This window comes from Ambystoma mexicanum, chromosome 5p, assembly GCF_040938575.1.
Source record: "Ambystoma mexicanum isolate Mex_15411 chromosome 5p, UKY_AmexF1_1, whole genome shotgun sequence".
Classification (NCBI taxonomy): Eukaryota; Metazoa; Chordata; class Amphibia; order Caudata; family Ambystomatidae; genus Ambystoma; species Ambystoma mexicanum.
The window spans coordinates 1259723503-1259746615 of NC_090930.1; positions in this window are offsets into that span (position 1 = coordinate 1259723503).

Sequence of the window (23113 nt, forward strand, 5' to 3'; positions counted from 1 at the left end):
ACCAGGGACAGGCTATGTGGTAAAGGTGTTCGATATCAGGATAGGTTTGATGGGAAAATACTCTGCTTGTGGCTTCAGCTTACTGCTCCTAGCCTACTCCTGCACACTGCACTTATTTAAAGAAATCCTGCATGCTCTAAGATGCTTCCCTCCTCGGACCTCTATGTAACCTAGTCCTCTTTGCCACCTACTACGCTGTACTATTTTATGCTACACCTTGTATGTGCAACGTAAGTTATCCACGGACCTGGTCCTTCCGCCACCTATTTTCAATGTCCTATCCTATGTTATACCTTGTATGTGCAACACTATGTAACTCTGTTGATCTCAAGACAATGCGCTCAGTTACCCTTGGGTTTGGCCGTGCTATATAAATAAACAAACTAAACTAAACTAAGCTACAGCCCGAAGTGCTGGACAGGATTGCAGCAAACATTCGTGAGGAGCATCAGCAAGGACTTCATAGCATGGTTTTGCAATTCTGTTCTCTATTTGTTTTTCTAAAGTGTCAAAACATAAGTACAAAAAATTGTGATATACTCTGGTGCCTGGGCAATGGGCCTGGCCCTGAGCAAGGACACATATGTACTCTGATTTGCTTATTGGAAGGTGCTGCACTATATCACTATTTGTTCTGCTTACATTTGGACACCTTGGAAAAATGAAACACAAAACTGATTTGCAAAACCAGGCTTTAAGGTCCTTGCTGATTCTCCTTGCGCAGGTTTGTTGTCATTCAGTACAGCATTTCAAGCTGTAGCCGCAATCAAAATATTTCTTCCCATTCAAACCTAGGGTTCGGCCATGTAGCATGCCCCAATAATCAATTCAGAGCACACGATTATCAAGTCATTGCATGATGGTGGAATGAGTAGATCACTTTGCTTCATCTAGTACTTTAAACAGATTACCCTGCTGCCGGTAATGGGGTTCTTTTGTGAAAGTGCCCTTCCTTCTTCGAGTGTTAGGTTTTGAATAGGAGAGTAAGCCCTGTTCGCCTCAGCACTGGGCTATTCAATAAATAACTGTAGTCGTGATAAAGCAGTCTTCAAAACCATTCTTGCTGCTATATTTATTGCTAGAACTCAGCCGGCATGCAATTCGACTCTCTAGATGGATTGTGGGCCAGTCACTGATGCAAGGTTGTGGAAATGAGTCCAGCATCCTATCCCAATATCTTGTCCTACTATGGTCGCAAATCGTTTGGGTAATGATGTCAAGGGATGGTCTGGTGACTGAGTGGGCAGCTAGTTCGATGTGCTTGGCAATGATCTGCTGATACACATTGCCTCAGAGTCTATGCAGTGATAGTCTCACCGATCTGCTGATAAAATCCTGATCAGCACTTTGGGCTGAAGCCGAGGACAGAATTTTAGCCACAGGCAGAATGCATTCTCCCATTCAAACCTATCCCGATTTTAAAAAAACTTCACCACATAGCTACTCCCTGGTGGCCATGCCCACTTTAACCCGATTACCAGTCTCTCATGTTCATTGCCAGTGCCCATGGCCACAGGTCATGACTCAGACAATCTGGCCACTACCCTTAGCCATCGGCCATACCTCAGTCACCAACGGTATATCACTATTTTTGTACATGCATTATCGAAAAATATGACAGACACATTTGCAAAACCATGCTTCCAAGTCCTTGCCAATCCTCCTTGCACAACTTTCCTGCAAATCCATCAATGTTTTATTTTTTGAATTGTCAAAATGTATGTACATAAAATAGTCATATAACTTAGCTCCCAGTTGACAAAATCCATTCAGACTTTGTAGAAGAATTCAAGGTTGGCTCTATAATATTTCTAAAATATTTTGTGCACTTTCGTCAAACGGCAACAAAGTTATAACCCATCTAAAAATGTTAAACCCCCTCTTGACAAAATCCCACCAAACTTTGAAAAAACATTAAAATCTGGGTCCTTAATCTTTTTGCAAACGTTTGTGCAGATTTATGACCTTTCAAATATTTTGGGACACCCATCTAATTTCCCTCTTGGTGTTTCAGCACCAAACTGTGTAGAAACATTTAAGGTCACATCTAGAATAATATCACATTTCATACAGTTTCATTGAGTGGCGCCAAAGTTATATGCCATCCAAAAACTGCTTTTACCAGCACTGTAATGGAAAAATATATATGGATGCCCCCGAACATCTAACATGTTAGCCAAAATTACAGGGCTGCCCCCAAATTGTTTGCTGACATTGGAGATGAAAAAACACCTGTTCATCACCTCTCACCTTCCCAGAGATTGATTCATTAGTTTGAAAAGTGCAATGTTCAGTTTTTTAATATGTTTTTACCGTGATGTTCACGGACAAAGGGGAATGTGTGTTTCCCCAAACAATTACGTACCTCACACTTTGCAGCATCCAATCAGTGGGCACGTCCCATGTTCATGGGCATCACGTCGCCCTCTGGACCAGCCAGAGGCCAATCTGCGGACCGAACAGGGAAGTAAGTCCACGGACCAAACACTTATATCACTACATTTTGACCTACTTTTTGGCCATTTTATAAAAAACTACTGGACAGATTTACAACCAATTTACAAAAGCATGTGTTTAGGACCAAGCTGTTGCACCTGGCACAAATTTGGTGAAAATTCATCCAGCAGTTTGGGCTGTAGGAGTCTGCAAAATGTGTTTTCTATTGCATCTATGGGGGAAAAAAAACACATATTGTGGGACCCCTCATAACTTTGCCTTCCCACCAGCACAAAACATCACTAACCTTAGCCGGATCTATCTGACGTGCCCTATACTTATCTTGCAAAGTTTTGTGAGGATTTGTCTAGGGGGGCAAAATTATAAGCCACCCAAAAAGTGCTCTTCCTATGGGATGAGCAACTTAACGCAAGCCCTGTAATATATACATATCATTGAAGAAAAAGTTAAAGGAACATTATGGTTGCAAGTAAAATCGAAAAACCAAAGAAATGTGCCAGTTATGGTAAGCTATGCAACCACCATATGCTGCAATGACTAACACCCAGGACAACAAAGGTGACATCATAGATGGCATCATTGATGACAACCCTGGTGATATCACATACGACATCAATTCTGATGAAAAGTCCCTACAGAAGGTTCTGTTTAGAATGTTGCTAGCAACATATGAAGGGTTCTCGGGAGACCTCTCATGGACTACTCTATGTATCACAAAATGTGCTTATTGAAACAGAAACATCCTATTGGAGTGCTGTTGTTAATACAGCAATCTAAGAAGGCATATGTTAGGCAGAATGACCTGCAGTACCCCTTGCAACCACTACAGGTAATTAGGACTACAAGTGTAAGCACAATTTCACCTTTGGTACAAGCCTGTACTACACAGTAAAGTGGTAGCGATGGCTGAGCAGCCAGACTTACCTCAAGAATTTAAGTGCACAGTAGAACAAGTTACACAAAGGACCAACCAATACAGTGATTCAAGTAGGCACTTACTCAAGGTTTCTCAGTAAAAGAATATACATTTATTTACTCAATCATTTATAAAACATTACACTAGCAGAAGCAGCTCAATATAACAAACGAATACACCACGAAAATCCAACCGGTAAGTAACTAAATAAGTTTAGCTCAAAGACGAAGTGTGAGCAAAATGGCACTTTAGATACTTAGAAAAGGAAAGAAAAGACAAGGTAATAGGAATAGACCACCAAATACAATCATAGGCAGGGCAAAGGGTTCAAGTCAAATACAACCAGCAATTCTTCTCAATAGGCCCGGACCAAAGTCAATGGTTCAGAGTCTTTTGTTTAGGATACCACAGTTCTGGTATGTAACGGTTAAGTCGTTGCCACAGATTTTTAAAGGATTTGGCTAGGTGAAAAGTTTGACGAATGTTTAGGGAAGGACAAACCTTCGTAGTCGAGGAAACTTTCATGCACTTTCTCGATGGTGAAAGATTTCCGGACCGCGTTTGCACAGTACATTTTTAATGAAGAAAGCTGTAGCTGAGGCAGTTGTTCCTGGCAGTTCGAGTAGATCTCGCTGTTCCTGAGCTTCAGTCATGGAGACAAGAAGGAGGACATCAGGAGGTTCCTGCACTGCCCATGGAAGAGGCCAAAAGCTGTAGCAAAACATCTGTTTAAAGTGCGAGAGTGCCTTAAAGTCCCCCTGGTTTCCTTCCCTCTGGCTATCCGGTTTCAACAGCACTCTAAAGAAAATTCGTCCAGAATAGGACAGTGTCCAGGTGACTTGTGAGTTGGTTGTTCCCACCAAACTCAAGGGAAGAAGGTAACTTTGAAGGGCTTCTCTGTTGTCAGAGTTCCAGGGGATTCTGACCTGTAGCAGGGCTTCACCGGTCATCCAGGAGTGGCAGCAGTCCTCTTCCTTCCTCTCCTATTCGGTTCTTTCGTTCCAGTGGTGGACTATGCTTTCAAAGTCCCAGAGACCTGCTTTTAAACAGTGTTTGCCCCATTCATTCAGCCTGGCTGTCACTCACGCAGCAGGGTGGCTGTCTTTGCAGGACAGCCAGCCAGCCAATCATACAGAGTGCATTCATGCCTCCTAGGAGACTAAGCAAAGGGTGTTTCGGGCACCTCCCTCACATCCTGTCCACCCCAGACACTCTGGCACAAACAAAGGGTCCAAACATGGTTTGGCACTCAGAGACAAACACAAGAAGGACTTTTCCTAAAAGAAATGGCAAAAAAAGATGACCAGAGTCTGTTTTTACAGATAGGTGTGGGGCGCCATATTGAAAAACATGGCTACCCCTGATTTTGAGCTGCCATTGTTGGCGGTCGCAAAAAATCACGGTAGTTGATCTAAGCCACTGCCACCATCCATTTCAAACAGGAAAAGGTAACATTTTACTGTTACATGAGTGTTTTGACTCAGGGGAAGTTAAGCAACCCCTCCAGCACTCTATAGTACGATAGGGTGTGCTGAGTCAGTAAATTTAAAGAGACTAGTAAAGTCAATTTAACTTTACATATCCTGAGAGACAGTAGTCATTCTCAGGGAAGGTAGTTAAACCTTTGGGGAGTCTGAAAAGGCACCCCTGTGCCACTGCACTGAAGGTGCTGTGTGACACACAGAAAAAGATGATGCCATGGGGGTTGTTAAAAATTCCATAACCAAAGAACACAAAAGTAAAACACACACAAAATACATGGATGAGTGGGAAAAAAAGGCTCACACTCTTCCCAGGTAAAAAATGTAATCCTAGAAATCCAGCAAAGTTGCTGGGGGTCTCAAAAGGTAAGGGAAATTAGCACAATTGGAGAATTCTCCCTAACACTCATCCCCTCACACTAAGGGACTGGAGAATTTAATCCATTCCTGGATGAATCTCGTTACTCTAGTCGGTCAAAAATCCTGGAGAGACCATCAGCATTTTGGTGGTGACACCCTGACCGGTGTTCAATGGTAAAATTAAACACTTGCAGGCTGATTGGCCATCAGTAGTTTTGCGTTTACCCCTTTCATTTGCATCAACCATCTCAAGGGTTGGTTGTCAGTTTGAATCACAAAAGTAGATACATACAAGTATGATCTAAACTTCTTCAATTACCACACAATAGCAAAGCATACACGCTCAATGGTTGCGCACCTTGTTTCTGGTTCCTTCAGCTTCCTGCTGATGAAGCAAATGGGGTGCTCCCTACCTTTCTCATTCAGTTGCCTAAGGCATGCACCTATACCTGTATTTGAAGCTTCTGTCTGCACAATGAAAGTGTGGTTATAGTCAGAAGCTCTTAGGACTGGAGCTTGACAAAGGGCTTTCTTTAGGCCTTCAAATGCTGAGTGCACTCCTCATTCCAACTGACCTTTTTAGGAAATCTGGGAGGGGAGACCACATTCAAGGGAGAAGCTATGATCCCATAGTTCTCTAGCAAGTTCCTATAGTAACCAATGAGGCCTAGGAAGGCTCTGACTTGGGTTTGAGTAGTAGGGGTGCCCCACTTTTGTACAGCTTGTACTTTGCTAGGCAACGGCATATGTTCACCTCCTCCTACCTCATGTCCAAGGTAGACCACTTTACTCTGACCAATTTGACATTTAATAGCCTTTATGGTCAGATGGGCCGGCTCAAGAGCCTGCAAAACATATCCTAAGTTGCCAACATGTTCTTTCCAAGTAGGGCTTAACACTGCAATGTCATTGAAGTATGCCATGCAGAAGTCCTTCATCCCATTCAGAACCTGATTAACCATCATTTGGAATGTAGCAGGTGCATTCTTTAATCCAAAAGGCATTACCTTAAACTGGTAGTTGAGAATACAGTGTTCTCCTCGGCATGGTCTGTCAGTGCTATTTGCCAATAACCATGAAGTTAGATCAAATCTACTGAGGTACTTGGTTGAACCAAGTTTATCCACCAGTTCATCTGTCCTTGGTAAAGGGTGGGCATCAGTCTTGGTGACTGCATTAAGAGCTCTATAGTCCACACAGAATCTCAACTCCTTGGATCCTGCCTTTGGTACTAGAACAACTGGACTAGACCATGGACTGGTAGAGGGCTCTATTACCCCGAGATCAAGCATCTTGTTGACCTCTTCCTTTGTGTGGGATCTTACATGATCTGACATCCTGTAACCTCTATTTTTGATAGGTAAACAGTCACCAGTGTGAATATCATGCTGGCCCCAAGGGGTGAAGCCTGGTGATAGTGAAATCAGGGAGGCAAACTGATTTAACAGACACTTACACTCCTCCTGTTGTTCAGGTGTCAAGTTAGAAGAGAGATTAACTCCTTCTACTTTCTCTTCTAAAGGCTGGCCTCTGAGTAGGTCAGGTAGAGGTCCTTGAATCGAATTTCCTGAAGTTCTGCAAATAACTCAAGACTTTTCTCTTCTCCCCCTCCTTCCCTCTCTCCCTCTAATGCTAACCATTCCCACAGTCGCTGAGATTGGTGGTTTGGTTCCTCAAGAGTCTGTTATGCTATGTGGAGTTACAACTAAGCCAAGCCCTTTATTGCATTTCATTCATTACACATATTGCTCTTAGGGAAGTAAATTATTTAGTACAAACTCCCTTTGGTGTTGGTGATAAGAGAAGATGAATGCCTCACACAATTCATTTTAAGTGTATGTGGGAGTTTGATTCTATACCAAGCTTCTCAAAAACTCAACCTCTCCCTTCAGTACCACTTCTGGCAGAGATGTGGCAGTGGTGTAAATATGTATGTACTTCTGATCTCAAACAATAAAACAATACAAAACATGGACTTCTTCCTAGGAGGATGCAGCTTTATCTCATCAATCTCATCAAGGTAAATATGAAACAACCACCTACGCACCGACCAGGGAACAGGTGCTGTGGCAGGAAATTGTAGGAATGTGGGAGACTATTACATATGTTGATGCAATGCACAGTAGGATATGGTGTGTGAAAAACACAAAATGAAACACTGGATTATTGAAAAGCTGAAGAGATAATACACATACTCAAACTAGTGGCATACCGGAAATGGTCACATGTTTGATGAGGCCAAACATGACTGCTTCACTGTATCTTTTTGTTACATGTACAGACAGGTTCTCATTGCACCCATGAAACATAACACTCATGGAAGTATGTTGCTCTAGATACTGCTCTGTGCATAGATCCTGGCCACACACAGAATCGGGCAACTGTTATCTACCACATTTTAGAAAAGATCATCACAACCTCCTCTTCTTCCTCCTCTTAAAGATATTGTCAGGGTAACTTTCATCAGAACCTTTGATGATTTGACCCTCTGACCTGTGATTTACCTTTCATTTCTAGCTTCCCCAATGTCCCTGTTTCATCAGCCTAATCAAGCAAAACTGCAATCCCATGCCATTCCTTCCCAGACCAGCAGTAAGAAACTGATGAGCGTCTGCTCTTAACACATGCAATAGCTGTGCGTGCGTGTTTGTGTGTGTGATATGTGAAGACAAAGTCGTTAGAGTCCCTGCTCTGGTGTGAGTGCACACTTTTCTCACAGTGCCATGGCAGTCCCCTTGCAAGAGAAAAAAAACAGTCACATGAAGAAAACCTCTGACACCACCACTGCTCAACGACTGCAATCTTGGCACTGGATTCCAGTCAGATGAAGGGGAATGTGTCAACACAAAAGAGTCCATTATACAAGAGAAGTACAAGAAGAGCATTTCATCACAGAATCTGGCACTACCAAAGTCTCCGTTTTCATGTAACTCCCACGTGCCTCCATAAGTACATTTAGACAACATCTCGTAGCTTCTTCAACATTGTTAGTTGACCAATTCTTGTTTGAACATTATATATTTAAATTATCTTTTAAATTACACATGTTTTTTTTTCATTTTCATCCTATTTGTTGGCATCGCGTTCTGTTCTTCAAGCGTTCTACGTTTGGACAGGGTTGCACAGAGTCCCATTTGATGTGCTAATATTGCCTTTTTAGGAGGTTGATGTGTCCTCATCCAATGTGAAAAAAACGTGGCATTCTTATTCAACTATATGCATAGTGGGTGAGTCAAAATATTAAAGGCTAAAGTCTACTGGAAGGCAATATACTGCTTTGAACACCTGAAGAGTACAGTGTCTTCATTTGAAAAACAGAGTCATCCACCCGATGATATGATATGTTATGATATGATGTGGCATTTATAACGCGCCGGTGGACAATTGTGTCTAAGCGCAACAAAACAAGGAGGGGGAAACAAGGGAGGACAAAATAACGATCTTACTAGGCCTTGTGTCATTCAGATCATGCAAGTGCGGGGAAGAGGGAAGGGTAAAAGTGCTAGGGGCGAGGGGAAGAAGGAAGTGCAGTTAACTCACAAGTGTAGCCAGCAGGTGGCTTATAAGTGCAGAGAGAAGGGACTATAGGTTTGCAGATACAGACCCTTAAGTGCTAGGGAGCCCAGAGCAGTACAAGGGTAACTGGACATGCAGGAGCCTTGGCCCAAATACAAAGGGTGACCAGGTGACCAGTGCATGGAGCAGTCAGGTGCATCAGCAGGGGAGATGAAGAGAGAAAACGGAAGGGAAAAGGAAGGTCTTGAGTTGCTCTCAAAAAGGCAGGACGTGTAGAAATAGGAGGTTTTATAGCTTCATCTACAAACTCAGCAAGATTTTCCAGTAATGACACACACAAATTGACTATGGACCTACCTGGTGTTCGAATGAGTGACTTATGCACCTTTGGTAAAAAGTAAACGGGCGGAATCACAGGCATTTGGAGAAAAAGGAATTTTGCAGTATCTTCCTAAAAAATGCCTCAGTCTGACCACTTTTGAAACAGAATGGACAGGTCACTAGGAATGCTGGGAAATGGATACACATAACATTTAGAATAACAAGAGTGACCCCTTACCTTTCTGTTTGCTTCACTGACATAGTCTGAATGATTTTGAAGTAGAATATTTGAGTCTTTATCAGACAGCTTCATAACTACATCAGTAAGCTGTGTTAGTTAAATTCCTAGCAGGATAAAAACCCCACACATTCTTCAAGTCATTGATAACAAAGTCCTGGAATGCCTCTAAACAACCTGAACTTGGATGATTAAATCTGGATTTAGATTTGATATTGGTATTCTTATACCAGGCATCATTAATCCCAAAACTGGATAAGTCATTACTCCCGGCATCACCCAGTCTATCGGCTGTTTCAGAGATGTCCAACAAGGTGGGAAAATCAGAAATGTCCAAGTTGGTCTTTCCAGTATGCATCAATTTCTGAGATTCTTTCGTCGGATGTTACCAAAAATATTTTGTCCATTTTAGTTTAAGCATTAACTGATCGAAATCCAGGGGCGTTTGTGCATAATTAAATCCACTCAAAGTATAAGAATTTAGACCCAGTTTTAAAACTCCTGTTTGCTCATTAGTCAATACATGATCAGATAAGTTAATTATTTGAGTAGAAAATGTATCCACTACTTCCTGCCTCATGTGCATGCTGATCTTGTCTGATTGACTTGGTTTGATGCGCTTCCCTCTTCTCCCTCTCCTTGTCTTTCATTTCTTGTTTGGAGTTTTCCAAAGATATACAAACTGCTCATGGTCAAAGGCCAGGCATGGCTAGCGGTCCATTTATATTTTAGATTATATAGTGGGCACAGCAAAAGATTGTGGACACTGGCCAGTAGTGTGCTAAAACACATGGCTAGTGGCTGATTAGTGTATATAATTGAAGGCCAAAATCCTTGGTTGGTTGCCTATTAGTGTTTTAAAATATACAATGCATATGGGTTAAGACTGTGGCCAGTGTCCGTCCATGACTCAAGGCCATGATTAGTACACATTAATGTATTAAAATATATTTTGCCATGCACACTGACCATGGCTGAAGACTATCTTTAATGCCAGTTACTGTTGTAATGTAATTAGTGATGTAATCAGTGATGTGATCTGTGATGTTATCATTGTGGTTATATGCTGTGCAATAGGGGGCTCAAAGTTAAGGTGACATTAGCTACATTTTAGAGTGTGTGTTGCATTGGGTTACCATCTTAACATCCATGCAACTAAAGTTTTACTTGAATTTCATTTTTTTTAACAATTTATTGCTCACTTTAACGTCCCTGCCACAAAAGATTGTTCCTTGATTTTCAATGTTTTTTTATTTCATAGATTCTTTCTGCACGTGACCAGTGGCCATGGCCATTGGGCACAACCATTCTATATTTTAAAACACTTGCAACCAATCACCCAAAGACATTCATCAATACCAAACTGAATTTGCCTATTTTGACAGTGGTATTCTTATGTATAAAATATTGCAAGCTTTGAGAACTCACACGGCGTAATTCATGGATTTAATGTGCGCCGAAAACGGGGGCGCAAGCGTGAAAATCACAGCGCATGAGTGTGAAACCCACGCAAGTGCCCGTTTCCCGATTCATGGAAGGCACCGCGCATGGCTTACCTGGGACCGGCGCCGAATCTGCGCGTGCCTCACATATCATTGTGACATCCCGAAGGTAGTGCGGGAGACGCCCAGTGAAGGCACACACCGTCCAGCGCACACTCCTAAAAAGGGGACGGAATGGGGAACAACACGCAAAAGTGTGGCTGTTACGGGGGAAGTACCGCTGCAAAATCCTCCCAATGCCCAGATGAGCGCTAACAAGACATATTCATGGAATTGAACAGGGCAAACATATGCCCGCTAAAAGATGTGCAAAGCCGGAAACACGTACGCCAGGTGGAAACTGATGTAAGCGCCCCTGCGCAGTATAAAGGTGAGCACAAAACAAAAAAGCTCATACAGCTACGATGAATATACCATTCCTCGCAGCACTGGTTGAGGGACACTGCAGGAGGAGCAGGAGGATAGCCAGGCCCACATTTTTTACCCAGGACCGGCCTTTTTGGGATGCCTGATGACCAGGTCTATGGCAGGTATAGGTTTCCACCTCATATCATCCTAGACCTGGTCACTAAGTTGGAGGATGACCTCACATCACCCACCCTGTGTTCCCAAGCACTGAGCCCCTTGGAAAAGGTGCTCAATGTACTGCATTCTTTGGCCCATGCTACCTACACCAGGTGTTGGCAATCATTACTGCACACCCCTTAGTCTGCAGGCACATATACATGCCCAGAACACCTGCAGAAAGGCAGGCTGTGGTCCAAGATTTGTACGGGGTGGCACACCTCCCCAAAGTGCCTGGTGCCATTCATTGCACCCATGTGGCTCTACGTCCACTTAGGGCCACTGAGCACATCTGCAAGCACTGGCATTCCATCAACGTGCAGGTAGTATGCGATGCCAAGGGAATCATCACCTCTGTCTACGCAAACTATCCAGAGTCCACCCATGATAGTTTCATATTCAGAATGTCACCCCTAAACCGGGTCCTGGAAGGTGGGAGGCATGGCGACACATGGCTCATTGGTGAGTACAAATGCATGTTCACAAGCATGAATGTTACACAAAGACAAATAGACAAACCCAACTAATCACAACCATTATCACCTCCTCAGGGGACAGTGCCTACACTCTGAGCACCTACATGATGATGCCAATATGGAACCCCACCACACCACCCCAGGTAAGATATAACACAGCCCATATTGCAACCAGGGCCATAGTGGAGTGCACATTCGGAGTGCTGAAGTCACGTTTCTGGTCCCTTGACCACTGTGATGGACAGCTACTATATGCACCCTCAGTAGTGTGCAGGATCATTGTGGAAGCATGTGTCCTGCACCACGTTGCAACACGGCGGGACGTACCAGTGGACATGGTGGTGCCCTCACATCCCCAACCACATGCACACCCACTGCGCATGGGAGGGGAAAGGCACATGTTGAGGCAGCCTTTACCAGCGTGTGGCTACATTTTTCAGCTAAAATCCCACCCCTGCGGAGTTCACACAGGCCTGGCACATACCATGTGACAATCGATGATGACAAAGGGACAGTCAACTGTCACAACCTTACTACCCTGAGAATGTGTCCCTGGAAGTGCTAAATTGTGTGCATCCCTAGCTACTTAAACAAACCCAATCCTGTGTGATCAAAAGGCATACATTCATGCTGCATAATCCATTACCCTCTTGCAAAACAGCACATCCAAATACTGGTATGTCACCTAAACCCCCCCAAACCCCATGTCACCCGACCAACACACCACGCCATGGCATGCAATGTGAAAGCAACCAAATACATGCACAACACATGACACAACTGGCACAAAGTGCACAGTGATAATGGAAACAGGGCAGAGACAATTCCCTCTGAGACATAAAAATGAAACCGTACACATGAACATATACTTACCAGCATAACAAATCATGAACACAGGACCCAACAGTGGCAATGTCAGACAGTGACCAATCACAATAGCCCAAGTGTCCCAATGTCGCAAAGCGACCACATGGACCCATCCCATCTTCAGTGTGTTGCTGGTAGCTAAATGTGTCAGGGTACCACATACAGCATGAAGTGCATCAACAATGGAGACAGGCAAGGTAACACATGAAGATGCAACATGTAAATAGGCACAATGAGCAATATTAAAACCAATATACATGTCAACCATGCACTGGAGAAACCATCATGAATCCCCACTTGGGGTGTATACACAGTTTGGACTTGAGACTGACCACACAACTGATAGAAGCCCAATGCCTCTGTGTACGTTACTGTCACACAGTGCCCTCCTTGCAAGCCCATAGAAAGGTGAAGCAAGAGTGGCATATGTGTCTGGGCCCCAAGCCTCAAACACAAACAAAAGACAAGCCTGTATGGACCCAGCAGGAACACACAGTGGATGCCTTCGGATGCCACACAAAGCAACACAATGTTAGATGAATGCACAATAGACAACAAAGTGAAAAATGAAAAATAAAAATAAAAATAAAAAGTCAAAAATGTCCATGGTTGTCCAGGAGGGTGTGGGGGGTCCACTCAGGAGGGAGGAGGTGCAGGGTACACCTTAACACCCACATGCGTGGATGTTGTGAAACTGCTGTCGTCACCCTCTGGTGCAATATGAGAAGGTGTGCATGGTATGGGAGGCTGACCACACATAGCCCTGGCATGCTCCTCCATGGCAGCAAGCATGCGGCTGTGAAAGGTTTGGTTCTGCAGGATGATGGTCCAGAGGTCCCCATGCAGCACCTAACATGTAGCACAGAGTTCCGCCTGCATGCCCTCACGTGATGCACGGATCTCCTCATGGGTTGGCTGGAACTCAGCCGAGATGTTGTGTGTTAGCTGCACCATCTGCCGTTCCGCCTGTCTACTCTGGGCCATCTCAAGTGCACCCAGAGTAGTTCTGAGGGAGGTGTTATCTTCCCTCAGGGCATCCCTGTGGGTCTGTGCCTCTGCAGCCATGGCTGTGCACAGTGCACAGACCTTAGATGGTGTGTTTTTTGTGTTCTGGGGCCTGTGACCTTGACAGCACTCCCCCTCAAGGCCACTCTCATGGGTGGTTTCCCCCCTGGCCCTGGTTTAGTGGGGTTATTGTGGTGGAACTGCATGATTAATCGTGGAACGTGCACATTCTCACTGGGTTCCCAGGTCTGATCTTGAGATCCATAACCTTTCCAGGCTATAAGGTAGTATAACTTGGACCAGACCATATTAGAGTCTAGGATTCTTTTAACTTCGTATTCTGGTTCTCCTTCAACTATTTTGGGATCCGGTGGAGTATCGATCCACGTACCTGGTCTCAATGGTTTTAAGAGGGAGACATGAAACACTGGGTGGATCCCCATGTGGGCCGGTAATTCTAATTTCATGGCCGCAGGGTTGATCACATCCTTGATAGTGTAGGGTCCCAGATACCTTGTCTCCGAATTGGTAGTTGGGAGCTTCCCTTCGATGTCGATCGAAAACTGCTTCTGTTTCTCTTTGGCTCTGGCAAGATGCTCTGCTGCTTCCTTAAAAACCTGGGTGATGGTTGTGTGTAAGGTCATTACAGCAGGCATTTCTTGTGTGAATGGAGTTGTTATATGCGTATTCAACTAACCAAAGTATGTCCTTCCAGGTATCCTTGGTTTGTTGCAGCATACACCTTATGTATTGCTCAAGGATCTGGTTAGTCCATTCGGTCTGGCCGTCGGTTTGGGGGTGATGGCTGGTAGATAACCGGAGGTCGATTTTGGCAATTTTACAACACATTTTCCAGAATTCAGAGACAAACTGAGTTCCTAGGTCTGATATCAATATTGATGGGAACCCGTGTAGCCAGAGAATCTGTTCCAAAACACGGTAGCCAGAGAAGAAGCAGTTGGAAGTCCTTTCAGGAGAATAAAGTGGGCCATTTTGGAAAACAGATCTACAACGACTAAGATGGTATTGTATCCTTTACAGGAGGAAAATGCCTTGGACATGGATGCAAATGTCTTTTGCACGTGCCATGCTTGTTTGTTCATGTGTGTTGCTAGCATTGACCCGTGTGTTGTGGACGGTGTTGATGGTTGTGACTTTTGACAGTACCACTCATGTGCATTTGCTTTGTGTCTAGCAGCCTATTGTTCAGTACCCTGATGCTTGTGTCCAATGTCTCCCTATCTACAGCAGCGATTGAGGAAGAGGGCGGAATGGCACTGTGGAGCAATGCAGTGGGGATGCCTCCACCAGGTGGAGAAGCAAGGCCCAGTCACCCTCCCAGGTCAGGTCATCTTTTCTGGGAGCCAGGGGACTGGTACCCGTCCGCGACTATGACCGCAGCTGCCGAGGGGATGCCCAAGAGGGCCAGGTCAGACGTGGGCTCCTCAGCAGAGGAAGGGGCAGGTGAGCCCCCACAGGGGCTATCCAGTGTGCAAGACAGTGCAGAAGCATCCAGGTCCGTGGTGGAGGCCTGGAGGGGGTGATGGCACTGGTGCACTTGGTGCAGTCCAAGAGCAGGAGCAGTAGGCATCACAGGTCACCGCGGAGGGGCCTGTGCCTAATCCTGTCCCTGATACTGTGACTGCTTCACTGTGCACCGCACGGATTCCTCAGTCCAGGGCCATATGCAGGTAGAGGATGGGTCCACGTCAACTGAACTCTACCTGCAGATGAGGCAATCTGTGACAGGGTTGAGTCTGTCCTAGTCAGTGTCATGATGCGCACACGTGTCATTCATGATAATGTGTGGGCTTCCTGGCAGGACCACGCACGTCATCACAAACAGGTGTGTGCCATCCTGAACTGGATAGGACAGCTCATTGTCGCGGCTCTGCTACATGTAAAGGACCTTGATGCGACCCCCCTCCTCCTCTTTATCCACTATGCTCCAGTCGTACTCCATGCCGTCTTCTAGCCTACATGCCACCAGGTTCCCCTGTGGACCTGTCTCCTCCACTGTGGTCATTCTGGTGGATATCCCATCCCTGCCACAGTCGGGAGTCGGAGGTTCAGCAGAGGTGGTCACTCCAGCAACAAGACCCTTGGCAATGGAGGTTGTGCAGGCACCTTGGAGCAGTGCACGTGAACGATGGCCCTGGGGGTTATCAGCATCCCAGAGGCAGCCATGGTGGCACAGGCAGATGGCATCAAGGCAGCAGCAGGCTCGATGTGAGAGGCATCAGGACTCGGGGCCAACTACATCACAGGGGAAGGCAAAGGGCAGGAGCACCCAGGACAAAGAGTGTCTTCCATGTGGCAGCAGGTGGGCTGGCAAATAGGTACAGAGCGACAGCGGGCAGAGAGGGCAAGGCTCACCATGTTCAGGGTGGAGAACTCCATGCAGCAGGGCAGCGAGGTGGGCGGAGTTCCTCGAGGAGACTAGCAGGGAGTTGGTTAGGAGTATGGTGGAGTCCCTGCAAGCCCTCAAGGTGAGAGCTGAGTCCTGCCTCTGGGCTATAGACACAAAATTTGAGGATGCCCTGGCCAAAACTCTTTGTAACAATGGTGAGCCATAGGACTAGGCCGCCGCCAATGTATATAGTTCTTTAGTGTTAGGTTTCCCTTCTTTTTGTTTTTTGATTTGAGGACACGGACATTGCTCCACTTTTTGAATATAGTTCTTTTTTATAGGGTGTTTTTTAGGATCATTCTGGCTTTTGAGATCATGGACCCTTCATTCGTTCTTGTACATAGTTGGGCTTTGGTGGATTGTTTAGCTTTTATTTTCCCATGGAGTACTGGTTTATTGTTTTTTTTTTTTTTTACCTTTGGAACTGCAAACATTACTTTGGACAAGGACTTTCTCTTTTTTTGGATTTTCATGTTCATTTGGATTTTCATTTCAATTTGTTTACGTTCCTTTCATTTCCATTGTCATATTTGATTTTTTATTTGGTTTATTTTAATTTTTTTAAAATACATTTTCATTTAGTCCAATCTGAATGTTGTCTGCTCTCAATTGTTTTGTGCATGCGTCAATCACCATTGGCACACGTATGTGTCACTGCTGTGTGGCTAAGCTGGACATGTATTTGGGTGCATGCATGTGTGCTTTGGTGAATGCCATGCCATGGGACCAGTACTGTGAAGTGGGGCCAATGGATGGGTGTGAAGTTGCACTGGAGGGGCATCGTGGGGTGGCATTTGGGTGGACATTTGCTATCTGATTGTATGTTGTGACAATGTGTTTGGTGGGGGGACATGAGTCAAGGCCTGCCTGCAGATTGCTGTCACTGCTGGGTTGGGGGGACAAGAGTCGGGGCCTGCCAGCAGGTTGCCGTCACTGGTGGCATGGGGGGACATGGGTCGGGGCCTGCCTGCAGGTTGCTGTCACTGCTGGGGTGGAGGGACATGAGTCGGGGCCTGCCTGCAGGTTGCTGTCACTGGTGGCGTGGGGGGACATGGGTCGGGGCCTGCCTGCAGGTTGCTGTCACTGCTGGGGTGGGGGGACATGAGTCGGGGCCTGTCTGCAGGTTGCCGTCACTGGTGGCATGGGGGGACATGAGTCGGGGCCTGCCTACAGGTTGCCATCACTGGGGGGGAAATGAGTGGGGGCCTGTCTGCAAGTTGCCGTCACTGGGGGGGGACATGAGTGCGGGCTTGCCTGCAGGTTGCCGTCACTGGGGGGGGGGGCATGAGTCGAGGCCTGCTTGCAGGTTGCCGTCAATGAGGGGGGGCATGAGTGGGGGCCTGCCTGTAGGTTGCTGTCACTGTTGGGGTGGGTAGACATGAGTGGGGGCCTGCCTGCAGGTTGCCGTCTCTTGGGGGAGGACATGAGTCGGTGCCTGCCTGCAGGTTGCTGTTACGCTAACCTGGTCTCTGTGGAGGCATTGGAGCTGTCATGGGTACCAGGCAGGTTGGTGGGGCAAGTTGGGTGGAGGCTTGGCAGGCCTGGCATAGGCACACAAAGAACCTATAACAAATCCCTCCTTTCATTCCTTCCTAGTGTTTGTAGTAACTTCCTAGTTACCACTTCCTGTTGCCAAACAGGAAGTGCATGATACCTCATGAGCTCTCTAGTGTTTGGGTGTGGCTGGCTATATAAGTCACACCCAACATTCTTCCAGTGCTTTGTGTTGCTTACTGTGAGTTGTATCAGCAACACACTTGCCGTGCTCTGGATCAGCCAGCATCTGCTTACCTGCTCAGGATCATCCTGTTTCTGCTTACCTGCTCTGGATCATTCAGCTTCAGCTGACCTGGTTCTTACTCCACGCCACAGCTATCTCCAGTCAAGAGGGGACTTCCTTACCGGCACCTGTAAAAACAAAGAAGAACAGTGTTACCACGCGCACATCAGTAGCGCTGCGCATGCTCACTGAATCTTCCGTGATGCTGGAATCCAGGTTAGTTGCACAAGCTCACAAACCCCTGTAAGAAAGAAGAGACATTATTCAATGCGCACGCTCCTATAATGTGGACACTTATTTCACTGCGCTCTCTCTACGCGGTGCATACTTACCAAAAGCCTCTGTGCAAACTTACCTAACCACCAAGTCTCCAATAGCGCAGAACCCGGACTCGAGGCGCTAATACCACATAATTTCTCCTGCAAGGGAAAGGGAGAGACATTACCAGGCGCGCTAAAAATTAAAGGCACTGCGCAAACCTACCAGCAGCTAGCTTCTACACGCAGCGCTACTCACCCACAAAAATACCAGCAAACAAAGACGATACAGACAATTTTGGACACTCAACATTCTCCGTGCAACGTTCACTTGTGGGAAGGACTTTCTAGCCAGTGAAGATACTGGCGCCTTGAAGTCTCGGCCTCGCTGTGAAGGCATAAAAAAGTATTTGGCAACTGAACTCAGCCTACAGACATTGGCACCAATCAAATGAGTGAATCGCACCCCTGCAAATGCAGGACGGAGTGCACACACTACTAAAGATCAAGGTATTCCTCCGGTTGAAACAGGGGAAGTGAAGACTTGGGGTCAAAGGAGGCTCATCCATCACTCCTGCAGAGACACAGGTGAGTGTGACAGAACACGAAGCCATCCTCAATACGCCTGCCCGAGCGATGGAAACCTCCGAGGTAGACCAGCTTTCCCTATTGTTAGGTGAACTACCGGCCGAGGTGCATGCAGCCCGCTCAGAGACAAATGCCTTAAGGCGTAAACTGGTAGTCAACAGGGACAAAACAGACGATTTGGCAAGACAGCTCCTACAAACCCAAGCTGGTCTAGCACCCCTACCAGGTGGAGTTCCACATGGGCAGCCTACCGTGGCACCAGTATCCACACCCGTTCAGGTATTGATTACAGGCAACATCCCTTTAGCACCCTCGGAACGCTTCTCTGGGGATCCCAAGAAATTTGGAGCATTCATGAATCAATGCTGGCTACATTTCATATGCAAACCAGACACCTTTCTGAATGACCAAGCTAAAGTAGCTTTTGTCCTCTCCTATTTAGGAGGGCACACGGCGGACTGGTCTGTCCCATTAGTGCTTAGGGATGACCCTTTACTGAGAAATTAACCAGGTTTTCAGCGTGAACTGGAAAAACTATTCACCCATCGGACTCGAGGTCAGACCCTGGATGATGAGCTACTCTCTCTGTGACAGGGTGGTCAGGATCTAATCTCATATGTCGCCACATTCAATCACCTAATAGCCGAATAAGGTAGGCCAGAGGAGAAACGAATAACATTATTTTATCGAGGACTGAGAGGAGAATTAAAAGATATCTTGGCGCAAGTAGTTAATCCTCCCGAAGATTGCAGTGAATACATCGACCTAACTATGCAACTAGACCACCGATTATAGGATCGCAAGGCCGACTGAACCAGATCAGAGCATAGACCAGTGTATGTCTGACCAAAGGAAGCGTCCCATCGACAGGCCTCAAAAGTACACTCAGAGCCCATGCAATTGGGTGTTCTCAGAGGACCACTCACCAAGGCTGAGGGAGAATGGAGGCGTCAGGAAAAACTTTGCTTATATTGCGGCCAATCTGGTCACTTCCTCCGGAACTGCATGATTAAACCCCCACGGAAGACAATGGGGGTACTAGATAACATAGGGGAAGACAGAGGTGCGGTAGCGGAAAACTCCATCGCCTGCAGATCTAGAGGTCAGTCTTCGAGCCAGGGAGGGAGCACTCAGATCTCACATTTCAGTATTCCTGTGGTTTTGGTAGACCCTTTACAGCCCACCCAAATGCATGGCCTCAAGGCTTTCATAGACAGTGGGGCTATTGGGAACTATCTGAACATAAACACTGCAAAGACCTTGGGATTAGCATTCCACCGTAATGACACCACAGAAAGCGTGACAGCTGTGGATGGCAAACAACTCCTTTCGGGACCAGTAACATAGTATACTTCCACCATCACCTTAATCTGCCTAGATGGCCACAGAGAAAGTATTAGATTCGACCTTATCGCTGAACCCCAATTCCAGCTGATTCTTGGGATACCTTGGCTAGAGACGCACAACCCAACGATAGATTGGCGAGCTCGAACCTTACTCTTTTCCATGGAATGTGCCTCTTGTTACGACATCAAAGGGATCAAAGGAAGCCCATTGTTAGCTTCACAGGAAAAGATAGCAGGTTTAGGCTTGGTGGGCACTTTACCAGAGGAATACCAGGACTTCCAGGATGTGTTCATGAAGGAGCAAGTTAATACACTACCACCACATCGAGTTTACAACTGCCAGATTGACCTGCAACCAGGGGCACACGTACTGTGCAGCCACATTTATGCATTAACCGAGGAAGAAAACACTCATCTATGGACCTACTTGGATCAATACCTGGACAATCGCTTCATTAGACCATCTAAGTCAAAAGCCGCCTCCCCACTGTTCTTCGTACTGAAGAAAGAGGGGGACTTAAGAATGTGTATTGATTACCGAGCCCTAAATCAAGTCACCATAAAAAATAAGTACCTGTTACCTCTGATACCAGTACTCATAGACCAGGTGAGACAAGCCATGATTTTCACCAAGCTAGACACATATTGTACATCCAATAGCGTCCTTGCTGCGCGAACACCAAAATTTCGAATGGACACCAGCGGCGGAAGAAGCTTTCGAGCTCTCAAGGAAAAATTCACCTCAGCCCCAATTCTGTAACACCCACAGCCTGATTTACCGTACATCATGGAAACGGACGCTTCAAGCATTGCCAAGGGGGCCGTATTGTCTCAACAAAATCCTGAAACCAGATGTCTTCACCCCATTGCCTTTTGGTCAAGGAAATTTTCCCCAGCAGAATTAAACTACGTAATTTCTGAGAAAAAACTCCTAGCAATCAAAAGTGCACTGTGTGAATGGCGACATTACTTAATAGAAGCAAAACACACCATCACAACAATAACAGATCATCAGCGCTTGCAATACCTATGCTCAGCAAAAGCTCAGTCTTCGAGGCAGCTCAGTTGGGCCCTATACTTAATGGAATACGACTTTCTAATCACCTACTGCCCCAGAGTTAAGAACGGGAAAGGGGATGCGTTATCCCGCATTGGCACAAGAGAGGAAGTCTACAATGCCTCTAACCCAGTGGAGATCATACCCAGCCATAAAATTCTCAGCCTCTGCATCGGCCCATCTCCGTTAAATACTCTGCAGGAAACAATAAAAGAAAATATGTCTGAAGAAGACCTACTGGCTTGGGACACGAAGGGAGATCAGTTCACCATTCAAGACAAACTACCATACTGCCAAAAATGCCTCTACGTTCCAACTAAGGATCTGCAACAAGCAATCATATGTGGCTACCACGACTCGCTGTTAGAAGTCCATCCGGGTATAGCCAAAACCATGAAGAAAGTAAGCAAATCTTATTGGTGGCCAACTTGGCAAGAAGATATTGCCATCTACCTCTCAAGTGAACCTATATCCTGGGTACAATCCTTCTTTGCTATTCGGACGATGCAAGTGTTTTCCCCCTCAGCCTCCGCGGACCCAATACATATCACCTGTTGCGTCCCACTAGGTTCATGTGTCTCCCCCACAATGTACAATATCTTCACTAAGCCACTCTTCGACAAACTTGACAGACTGGGGATAACATACACTAACTATGCGGATGACACACAGATCCTCATTCCACTCTCTGGAAACTTTGTCAAAGATACAGCTCTAGCAAATAGATTTATCTTCTCATTCAGGCATGGATGGCCTCTCACGGCCTCTGCCTGAATGATGAAAAAACAGAGATACTGATCCTGGGTTATGACTCCAACCTCAAAAAACCTAGCCCCAATTACTGTGCCTTCAACATAGATGGCAATATAATCAAAGTGGCAACTGAGGTAAAAACTTTAGGTTTCTACCTTGATAACACACTATCGTTCAAAAAACAAACCAACGCCCTTGCATCTTCCACGGCCTACACTTGCAAATTAATTAGGGCTTGCAGACCTTACCTCTCCAAAACTAACTGCATCACGCTAGCCAACGCCCTGGTTATGTCTAAGTTAGACTACTGTAATGCCCTCTACTGGGGCGCAAGCAAATATATCATAAACAAAATGCAAACACTACAATACAACGCCCTTAGAGCAGCGCTAGACATACCCCGCAGAGCACACATTTCCAACATTAGAAAATATTATCACTGGTTAAAAAATAGTGACAGAATCCTCCTCAAGACACTATCTCTCACCCACAAAGGTCTGAACAACAACGCACCTCCTTACATCTCGGCCAGACTAACCAGAAAATCTTTTTCATAATGCACTAGAGCATCTAACCACCTATTACTTGAAATCCCCAAATTTAAACTAAAAAAACAGCGGAACTAGCTTCCCTGTTAAAGCTGCCTGTGCATGGAATGCCCTTCCTTTGGCATTGAGAGTCAATCTACCATATTCGAGTTTTTAGACGCCTTGTGAAAAATTGGCTTTGGTCTAATGACAACTAACCAACTAACTCTCTTGGCCTGGTTTTACTACTGACTAACCACTGTGAATAGCTACCTGGACACTTCTGATCCCTGATCTGACTCCTTTGTGTATAGGAGCCTTTCTCATCCTGTACCCCACCTACATGTTTGTTAAATTGTTATAACACCTGAACTGTATCTTCTTTATGCATTTTTGTACGTAACTAAGCTTAAGTATTCTTGTTTCTGCTGCGCCCGGCTACCCCTGGGTTTGGAGTGCATTATCAAATAAAACAAACAAACAAACATAGGCACCTCTGAGATGTGCACAATCCAAAACATCCAGGCAAAAACCAGCCAGCCTCCTTCAGCCAATCACCATTCCGCCAGCGCCATGGCACACAGTATCAATGGACTTCGTCACTGTTCTACCTCCTAACTCAGGTTATAATACCAACCTTGTAGTAGTGGACCTTGTCTCCAAAATGGCCCATTTCGTAGCTCTATTGGGTA